Genomic DNA, 11,096 nt, shown 5'->3' with positions numbered 1-11,096 from the left:
CACCTCTGGAGTCTGTGTATCATTCTGTTATGATGCTATGACCTCTATGCAGCTCTGTAGACAGTGTAGTTAAACAATACTGCTTTAATATATTTAGGAACAAGTAATAGGTTTATTCCATGCTGAAAAAAAGAAGAAAGAGAACACAACGTTTCGGCCATGGAGCCTTCTTCACACCTGAAGAAGGCTCCACGGCCGAAACGTTGTGTTCTCTTTCTTCTTTTTTTCAGCATGGAATAAACCTATTACTTGTTCCTTTGCAGCCTACGCATGCTGACGCAGCTACCCACCTTTAATATATTTATATTTATATTATATTTAATATAAATATATACACTATAATCTGATTTAAACATGCATATTCAAATGGTATGTTAGAAACTATTAATGATGTTTTTCATTTTTACTGAAGGAATACATTAATCTGCCATTAATAAATTCCACACACACACAAAGTTATCTTTAGTTGTTCACTTACTTTCATTACCCTATTGTCCTATTAATATTTTCCTTAATTTATCGTTTGCAAAGCTATACAATACATGGTTAGACAAAATGTAGTCAAACGTGACACAAAATTTTGTAAGAACAAAACAAAGGCTACAGACAAGACAAGGCCGTTCTGCTCATCTGTGTTATTTAGATGATAGATAATTAATTGATCAATTGTGGATCCATCTGTTTCTAGAACCCAGGGTATCTGCTTTTACAACATGACTGGATAATATGTACCAAATTCCCACAAATCTTTGTGTGAAAAGTACGTCCTGTTTTCACTTTTAAATGCACTCTGCTCCCCCACAGAAAGTGCATTAGGATGAGAAGTGGTCATAATAAAGGCCCTTGTGATACTGCAGTAATTTTCTTAATCCAAAAACATTGCATAAACCATGTCATTTTCTCTGTATATATTACTGTTGTTATAGCAAAATCGTTTAGCAAGACATACCTTTTCTATATCATTGTTTGCTATATTATAAAACCCTACTGTTCTACAGATATGATCTGCCAGGTAAGTTCTAATATCATTTCCATAAGATCACCTGTAATAAGACCTATTGGATTATAAATAGTAGGTTCTGATAATCACTATTTTTATGGATGTGTGCAACATTATCCATTTTCCGGTCAGTGGGTATTAATCCTCTCCTAAATGACTGTGGGAAAAGTTTTGCCAACAGTCGAGGAATAACATCTATTATTTTCTTGAGAGCAATTGGTAGAAAATAATCATGCCTTGAAATTGACTTAATCTTAAGTGTTTCTAATATCTGCTCCAGTCACACCCAATACCTGACGGCAACACGAACAACAAAAGAGTGACAAGTCAGTTATTTTAATTTAACTGTGTGTTGATAAACAGTTCATTACATTCAGTTTATCATTCAAAGCTTCTGAATCTAAAGGCTGTTCAACTAAACTTTATTTTTCATACTGAATATGGAATTCACAACTACAGGTTTAATAGCTGAGTGAAGAGACACACCAAGAATGAAGGAAAAAATAAATTGCCCGACTGTTAATCCTGCTGGTCTGCTTTCACTTGAAAGTGTCTCTTTTTCAACATTATTTTCTGTTATTGAGAAATAACAAATGGTATTGTTGAAAAACTAAATAAAAGATTACTGTTTAACCACAAGACAAATTATTTTACAAGCTCATAGCAAAGGTTTACTTTGGAATAATCTGGCTGTTTTCATTCAAGTAATTCATAATGTGTGACTTTCTTCATTGTCATTTTTATTATAGTCTTTACAGATGTTTTCTAATGATCATTTACTTTTAGATAGTTAACTAAGTCAATTATTACTAAAAATGTTGTGCTCCATTTCAGACCAAATCCGGTTTGGTGCTTCAGGAGCAGTTAAACATCTGTCTACCTTTCTAGTAGCAATAGAAAGGAAATCACATATATCCTTTTACAATATATAGCCTCTGTTTTAATTACTCTTTCTGTTTATTGCAGGAAGTGGATAACAGGTTACTAATCTACATAAATATTTACGTGTTCACACGTTTACTTATTTTTACATATGTCCAAACATACATATTTAAAATTACTATTTGACTAAAACCAAATTCTGCATTTGCCAACGTAAATAAAGAAATAATGTCCTGTCTAGACTTATGTAGTAATTTGTACGTAATATTTCTTACAAAACCATTTATTTGAAGTCCCTTGGAACTGTACCTAAACTTAAAAAGTGGCATTAATGTTTAGCATAAAAAGCCTGTTATTTGCTGTGTGGTTTTCTCATTTCCTTTGTTAATGCTGCATTATAAACCCTGCTCTGTATTGCATAACTCTGTGATTCCATCTCCACTTTCGCAGCTTCAGCACCTAAGCCTTACAATTTCTGTGTTTTCTCCTGTGTTGAATATAAAAGTAGCTTTCATTAACTGACAAGTTACAGTGCCCAAGTACCAGACAGAAATTTCTGATGACGATGGCATTTGACAGCCATTGACCTCAAGCAAACCCCCCCAATTACATCTTCAGACAGCTCATGCCGCCAGCTTGTAAAAAAAAGAGTCCAGTGAAACTTTCTGAGGCCAATCAGGTGTGCACTGTGGAATTATCCTTTTTTCTTACACCAGTTCCAACAAAAGCATTGCTTTACTTTGATTTTAGTAGAAGCCGTCACTAAAACCAATTTCTGTGTTATTAATAAACATTTTTAGCATAGAAATGAATCTGAACACAAGCACAGTCTAGAGTATTAAAATTAAAATGCTTAAAATGCCTTTGTAAATGGAAAACAACATAATTCTTCCTTTTCATTTTTAAGGTTTGGAACAGTATTTTATTTATTTTTGTAATTCATTTATAATATAATATAATACATAGCAAATATAAGGGTTATTGCCAAAAATTGCTTGATAAAAGCTTTCAGGTGAACCAGTATTTTCTGGGCCTGGCAAACAAATCCAGTTCACTTTCAGTGCCAAGACAACACATGTTTTTGTTCATTTATCACTTATTCTTCAAATTGTGTACTAGTGGACATTTTTACACTGCAGGCTTCAGTTAACAAAATTTGCCTCAAATGATCGACTGATGGACTGATTGCAGTTATGTTGCTGAAAGTGAATAGTACCCTGGCCCCATCTGAAACCCATGATGGCATGTGGCTAATTGTATGCCACCATTCAGGTAATCTCTGTCACAATGGGCCAATGAACTGGCCCAAACTCCAGCTGCAGTGTCTGGACTATAATAATAATAATAATAATAATAATAATAATAATAATAATAATAATAATAATAATAATAATAATAATTATTATTATTGTTATTATTATTATTACTATTATTATTATTATTATCATTATCATTATTACTGCTTACACTTTCAAACTAGTTATGTGCATGAAACCCACCACATCTATTTTAGATCCCATTCCCACCACTTTATTCCAGTCCTGTTTCTCTTCTCTCTGTCCCATTGTCCTCAATATTATACATGAATCCATGAGCACTGGCATTGTACCAACGGTCCTCAAAACTGCTGCCATTACCCCCGTGCCAAAATAGCCTGACATGGCTCTCGACAATCTTAACAACTTTCGCCCCATCTCCAACTTACCCTTTCTCTCTAAAATTCTAGAACGTGCTGTCACACTTCAGTTACATAACAACCTCATGACAAACAACCTTTTCGAACCCCTCGAATCTGGCTTCCGTCAACTTCACAACACAGAAACTGCCCTGGTCAAAGTCACCAACAATCTCCTAATAGCTTCTGATTCTGGTTCTCTTTCCATACTCATCCTTCTTGATCTCAGTGCTGCCTTTGACGCTGTTGACCATAACATCTTACTTCTTGTCTCGAGACTGTGTTTGGAGTTTCTGACACTGCCCTCAAATGGTTGAAATCTTACCTCATTGATCACTGTCACTTTGTCTCTCTCAGTGGGTACAGGTCTGAAATTGGTCTTGTCAAGTCTGGTGTCCCCCAGGGCTCAATACTGGGCCCCTTGCTCTTCAGCATTTATGTTCCCACTTGGTCAGCTTTTAAGATCACATGGCTTCAGCTTTCATTTTTACGCTGACGATACTCAAATATACATCCATACCAAACCTGACACTGATGTGGCTGTCTCTATTCTATCTAATTGTATCTCTGACATAAAAATTTGGATGACTCAAAACTTCCTTCATCTTAACTGCGACAAGATTGAAGTCATGCTTATTGGTACCCCCCATCAACTTCATAAAGCCAGTCCTGTAACCCTATCTGTAGATGGCTCTTTACTTGAGCTTTAATCAAAATTGAAAAACCTTGGGGTTATATTTGATTCTGGCTTAACATTCGACCCACATGTGCAGCATACTGTCAAAACATCTTTTTTTCACCTTAGAAATATCGCAAGACTACGCCCTATGCTATCATTAACTGTGGCTGAAAAGCTGATCAACATAATTGTATTCTCTCGAATTGACTACTACAATGCTCTACTCGCTGGGGTATCTAAATCTACTCTGAACAAACTGCAGTACGTCAAAAATTTAGCAGCCAGAATTCTGACCAGGTCTAGTTCAAGTGTTCACATTACTCCTATCCTGGAGTCCTTGGATTGGCTTCCGGTCAAATTCCGCGTAGACTTTAAAATCCTCATGCTCGCCTATAAGGCTCTACATGGCTTGGCACCTCAATACCTGTCTGAACTATTATCGCCCTACTCCCCACCTCGCAACCTCCGCTCTTCAAATTCTGCCCTCCTTACTGTCCCCCAAGCCCGTCTACATTGTATGTGTGACAGGGCCTTCTCCTGTCATGCCCCCAAGCTCTGGAACTCTTTGCCCAAGGATATCAGAGAGTCACCTTCTCTAAACTCCTTCAAATCCAGACTCAAAACCTTCTTCTTCAGAAAAGCCTTTACTTAACTGGTTCCATTCTTCACCCCTCTGCTCTTCTTAGTACCACCTTCCACGGTCTCCTCTATTGTTATTGTTGTATTGTTGTAATTGTAATTGTGTCTTAAATTGTGTATTCTTCGTATTTATTGTTGTATTCTTCTTATTTATTGTTATTGTCATCCTGTCCCATCTATCGAACGTGAGAGTTTGTTGTTAATTGATCTAAGGATCTCAAGCTGTTGTTATTGTAGATTGCATGCAGGGATATGAGGTACAGTACATGTGAATTGTGAGTGTTTGCCTGGTCAGTACTTAGATGGAAGACCTCCAAGAATACCCAGGTTGCTGTTGTTGCAAGTAGTGTTGGTAGACTACTAGTAGATGACACTATTCCAAACCAGAATTTCTAAAATCATGGTGACCATGGACACTGCTATAGGAAGTGCCATAATTCCAGATAAGATCTTAAACCGAGGTCATTAAAGATCCTATGGCACCATTCACCCTGGTTTCCTGGTGAAATTCCATTCTAGTTTGAACAAGTCCTAAAGTGCTCCATTTGCTTAAGTTTTTGAATTATGCATTTGCTGGTGCATAATGGTGGCTGTGCTTCATCAAGTTGGGTTCTGAACTTCAGCAGTGGAAAAACTGGGTCTCCTTCATATGTATAAAACACTGTGGAGTAAAAAAGGCTATTAAAATGTAAGTAATTAATATTTATTATTAAAAACATATTTTCTTTTCCATTTCCTAGCTTCATTTTTCTGTGGTTTCCAGTTTCTTTTTTGTACTGTTTTTAAGACCATTATGAATATTTTTTGCATAGATACATTATCAGTGTGGCCTTCTGGTTTAATTTATTATGCATTAAAATGTAAAAGCCACATAAACCAAACTGTGATCAGCAGTAATTGTAGACATCACTTGGAATCTCATAGCACCATACATATTGGTTCTTAATTGCCAGGCTAAAAATAACAGTGTTACAGTAAGTGAAGGTGATTGGCATATGGTAAGCAAATTCAAAGCAGACGTTGTAGTGTAAGAAAAGGCTAAATAACGATAATCATATTTTCACTTAGAACTGCAGAATATGGACTAAATAGAATCTCCATCCTTTTTATGTTGAGTTGTAGTAAATCACAATGGAATATACAGTAGAAAGAGAAGCATAGAAAATGGTTCAGAAAAAGCTTTCCATAGGTCAGTCTCCTGAAGTATCAGGTGACTTGGGTGAAACTGTTTTGTTGACAAAAATGTGACACCAGGTTTCCTTGAAAGGCTCAAGGTCTTCTATTTTGTCACAAGAAGTGCTTAATCTCTACTTTCTCTGTGTCTTGTTCTTATTTGCATAACGAGTGCTGTCTAGACAACTATATCTGATCACTTTTCTTATCTTTTGGTGGTTGTGAGGGATTCCTCAGGTGTTATCTATGGATTAAATCTTTGCTCCTTCTGGCTGTTTCCTTTGCTTTCCCAAATCACCTTCTACACAAATACCATGAATACCATTTAAATGTAATGCTTTGTGTCATCCCTTACAGATATGCCTATTTATTGTACTAAAAACCAGAAAAAACCTATTCATAAAACTTAGTAAAATTTGATTGACATCGTTGTAAATATAGCACTGTATTAAGTAAAATCTATCAAATTTGCTTATTTTGCTTAATTTTAGAACTTTGTAAATTAAGCCATGTACTACGAATGTATCCATATATTGCTACTTGTTACTAATATATCAATATTAGTACTATTTGTGAGTAACAAATACATGCTTTATTATTGCAGCATCTAAAGTATGTAGTGGGTTGTTTGTCATTTTTTGTTTTATTATTGTATGTTACTCAGAAATGACTACCTTAAAGTTTACAGTGAAGGGTACTCTTGTTTCTAACATACAGGTTAGAAACATACAGAGCAAAGATTAAGAGATACGAGAAACAAATAGGTGGGTGGTGTTCCTTTGGGTCAAACTTTGCAAAGGGACATCTGTTCAGGTATAGTACCAAAGACAGCAACAAAAGGCATTGGTTCAATACAGTGAGGATGGAGTTCCATGAATCCTGTATAGAATTCCAAGATTTTAATGCCAGAATGCCCTTATTATAGTGCTGTGCTTCCCTTCACTCCCTTAATGAATAAAATGAGTTTATATAAGTTACTAGATCACTCTCACTTTGCTTTTTGGAGCTCAGAAAGGCACATTTAATATTTGAAATGAGCATTTTTTATTTTCTGCATTTAATACCATGTTTCCATATTATTAAACCTTATTAAGCTTAAACCAAACCTTTTTAAGCATCTATTGTGTTGATTTTCTGTTCTATATTATACTTTATTTGATAACATTTATTTCTCTTATTTTCATTGTTGCATTATTATCATTGCATTAATGCATTATTGTTGCATGGCATGAACAAATAGTATAATTTCACAGAAATCAGCAAAAGTGGTCTAAAATACAGTACCTTGCAAAAATATTCAGAACCTTCCTGTAGTATATTGTCCCATTTTGCTAAATTACAAAATGATGCACATGTTGTTTTACTTAATAGTTTGCTAAAACATGAATATTCAAACTGAAGACTTCAAAGAAAAAGTTCAGTTACAGTAAATGTCAGCAAAACGTAACAAACTGAAAGATGTGAATTACATAGGTATTCAGACCTGTAAACTCAATATTTGGTAGAAGTATCTATGGCAGCAGTTATAGCCTCAAGTCATTTTGGGTAAATTTCTATGAACACAGCCTCATGCTAGTGTTGACATGGAAGCCAGCCACGACTCTCTCACCTATAAGTCATTGCTGATTGTCATGGAAACACAACCTGACAGGAAACCTGCTTCACCTGTGAGTAATTCTTGACCACTCCCTTCTCAGGTGAAGGAATCTGTTGAAAATCTGCTCTGGCAGTGGTCTGGGCTCTTGTAGAGCTCTGACCCTAGCTTTCTCTTTAGTTTCCTGAGTTCTGCTGTGTTCTCTCCTGGATCCTTGACCCTTGCTTACTCCAACCTCGACTCTTGGTGATTCCCTTGTGTTTGAGTGTTATCTCGTTAATGAACTTTGCTTGCATACTGTGACCCTGATTGTGAATATCCCTTTGTGTTGTACGTCAATGTCTACCCGGCTTAAAACCTTAACTGTTTGGATTACAACTGTGGACTGTGTTTCGGCTCCACTCCTGCCTGCTGCACACACCATACCGTCTGAACACTCTGCCTGCTTGCCCTCCCCCATGTAAACTTGACTCCCCGCCTGCACTTGGGTTCATCTCGCGACCTGCCGACCTCTACTCATTTTCATCTTAAGCAGCAGGTTTTACACAGGCTTGGTGCAATTTTTATCCATTTTTCTGGGAAGATTTACACAAGTTCTCTTACAAAGTGTGCTTTGAGTATTTTTCCTCCTGACAGGTACAGCAAGCATTTTGTCCCTGGTGTAGAACTTTAGCAAACTGAAGCAGGTTTTCCTTTAAGATTTACTAGTACTTTGCTCCATCCATTTCCCCTCAGTCTTTACAAGATTCTTTGTCTCTGATGACAAGAAGCAGCCCCATAACATAATACTGCCATGACCATGCTTGACATTATGGATAGTGTTGACTGAATGATGTGCTGGGATGTTTGCACTAGATGTAACATTTTGCATTTAGAGCAAAATGTTCCAATTTAGTCGTATATTACCACAAAACAAATTTTGCCACATGTTTACAGTATCACTTACAGTAAATGCTTTATTGCCAAATCCATGTGGGATTTGAGATGGGTTTTCCATACTGCCATACAGGCCAGCTTTGTGAAGTGCTTGGGATTGATACGCGAGCCAGGTCAGACTCCCGTGAACTGTGTTGGTAAGACCCTATGCGTATCGGTATAATCCGGAAGAGTCTGGAGAAGAACATCAGTAGAAGACACAGCAGGGTTAGGTTGGGTTGAAAGACAGGGAGCAGTGAACGTAGTTATCCAGTAATCGGGGGAAAAGCGCAGGCAACTAAATCCAGGGAAGTCCAAAAGCGGTAGTCAGGGCGCAGTCCATAATCCAAGATAATCTGGAAAATCCATCCAAGACGCAGACGATTAAAACCAGGGAACGGAGAACTAGGACCAGGAACATGGAGATAAAAACATGACGGGACTAGATGCTCTGAGCCCTGGGCTCCGAGGTCAGGATAGCTGGGGATAAGGCCTATGCCCTCAGGCTTCTCCAGAGCCCGGTGATAGGCAGGCCTTCAGATGTCCATCTTCCAATGCTGAGCCCGGAACTACGGAGACACTGGTCTTAAATAACAAAAAGGGGGTGAGATATATGTAGTGTCTGGGTATGGTACACCTTCAACTTATTTCTGGTAAACTTCACAGTGCTCACAGGGATATTCACAGACTTCAGAATATTTATAATAATAATAATTGCTTATACTTATATAGCGCTTTTCTTGACACTCCACTCAAAGCGCTTTACAGGTAATGGAGGGTAATACACCACCACCACCTGGATGATGTGACGGCTACCATAGTGCACCAGGTGCGCCATCAGCTATCAGTGGGGAGGAGAGCAGAGTAATGTAACCAATTCATTGAGGGATTATTAGGAGGCCATGATTGGTAAGGGCCAATGGGAAATTTGGCCAGGATGCCAGGGTTACAGCCCTACTCTTTTCGAGAAACATTGTTTGATTTTTAACGACCACAGAGAGTCAGGACCTCGGTTTTACGTCTAATCCAAAGGACGGCACCTGTTTACAGTATAGTGCCCCCCTCACTATACTGGGGCATTAGGACCCACATGGACCACAGGGTAAGCGCCCCCTGTGGGCCCCACTAACACCTCTTCCAGCAGCAACCTTAGTTTTTCCCAGGAGGTCTCCCATCCAGGTACTGACCAGGCTCACACCTGCTTAGCTTCAGTGGGTTGCCAGTTGTGAGTTGCAGAGTGATATAGAATGTTTGTATTCTTCTGCTGATCTTTGCTTTTCAATGACTTTATTCCTGACTTGCTGTTGAAGTTCCTTAGTCTTCCTGGTTGAGTCTTTCCTTGAAATTCACTATCTCACAAAAGAATCTCACAGGGAAAGGTGTATTTATTATGATATAATGAGAACCATGATTATTACACTCTGAAATAAATCTGTACACTTTTGTTAAATTGTGTTTGCTTATTTGTGCTTATTTATACAGTATTTATAAAGGTTTGATTGTTTATGACATTTCCCATTTTTCATGATAATAATTATTTTTATGCTTATTTTTGTGCTTAGAATGTGCAGAGTAAGTTGTGTGTATAGCAAAAATTAATTGCTACTTCAGAGTCAAGACTGCATACTTTGCAGCAACAAAATTTGAAAATTATGCAAGGCTCTGAATACCTTTGCAAGGCACTGTATGATACCAATCATACAGTATCATATTGTAATATATGATGTCTATATCCTTCTACCTTTTGTTTTAAAGAATTCCAGTACATTGTTCATTTAAAATTTATTAAAAAACTAAACATTTTAGACCCAGTTGTTTCCTTCTGTAGATATAGTAAAAGTACCTTTATATTATATCTTTTATTATAGTATCTAATAAAAATAGCCATTTCCATTCGTCATTGTTCTTTTTAATACCTTATCTGGATTTTCAGGGTTAGAATCCAGATCTTTACATTACATTGTGTAAGAGCTAAAAGAAATTTTTTTAAATCTGCGAAACTGGAGGGGTTTGATGCGTTCATTTTATTTTAGTTTGTTTAGTGGTGGATGAATAACTAAGCAGTTTGGGGGTGAAAGTCAGAGGGGACTTTGGAAACAATTGGCTATGATGTTCAAAAGGCTTATTCACCTTCAAAATCAATACAGAAATCAAAGCCAGATATGGAAATTGTGCACAAGCAGATTCAGAAATGATACTGCAAGACATTTATTTACATAACATTTTCAGCTTACTAGCTTACTGTGAAGCCTTGGTGTGGATGTTCAACCACTAGGATCCTTCAAGAAACTGCTTGATGTGGTTCTTGGATCTGTAAACTAGCCCTTGAAAAAGCATTGGTTTGGATGGCCTCCTCTGCTTCTAAAGTTTTCTATTTCTTATGTTCTTTCATTAAAGTACTGAATGGTGCTTGAGAAGTTTTCTTCATGTCTTTTGACAGCATGGTTTCATATCACATTATTGGTACAGTTTCCCTTTTCAAATATAACTTGGGTGGAAAATATTTTTGCTGTGCTGAAGCATAAAGTAATAAAACATT

This window comes from Lepisosteus oculatus, chromosome 1, assembly GCF_040954835.1.
Source record: "Lepisosteus oculatus isolate fLepOcu1 chromosome 1, fLepOcu1.hap2, whole genome shotgun sequence".
NCBI lineage: Eukaryota > Metazoa > Chordata > Actinopteri > Semionotiformes > Lepisosteidae > Lepisosteus > Lepisosteus oculatus.
Note: the sequence above shows the minus strand (reverse complement) of the source record.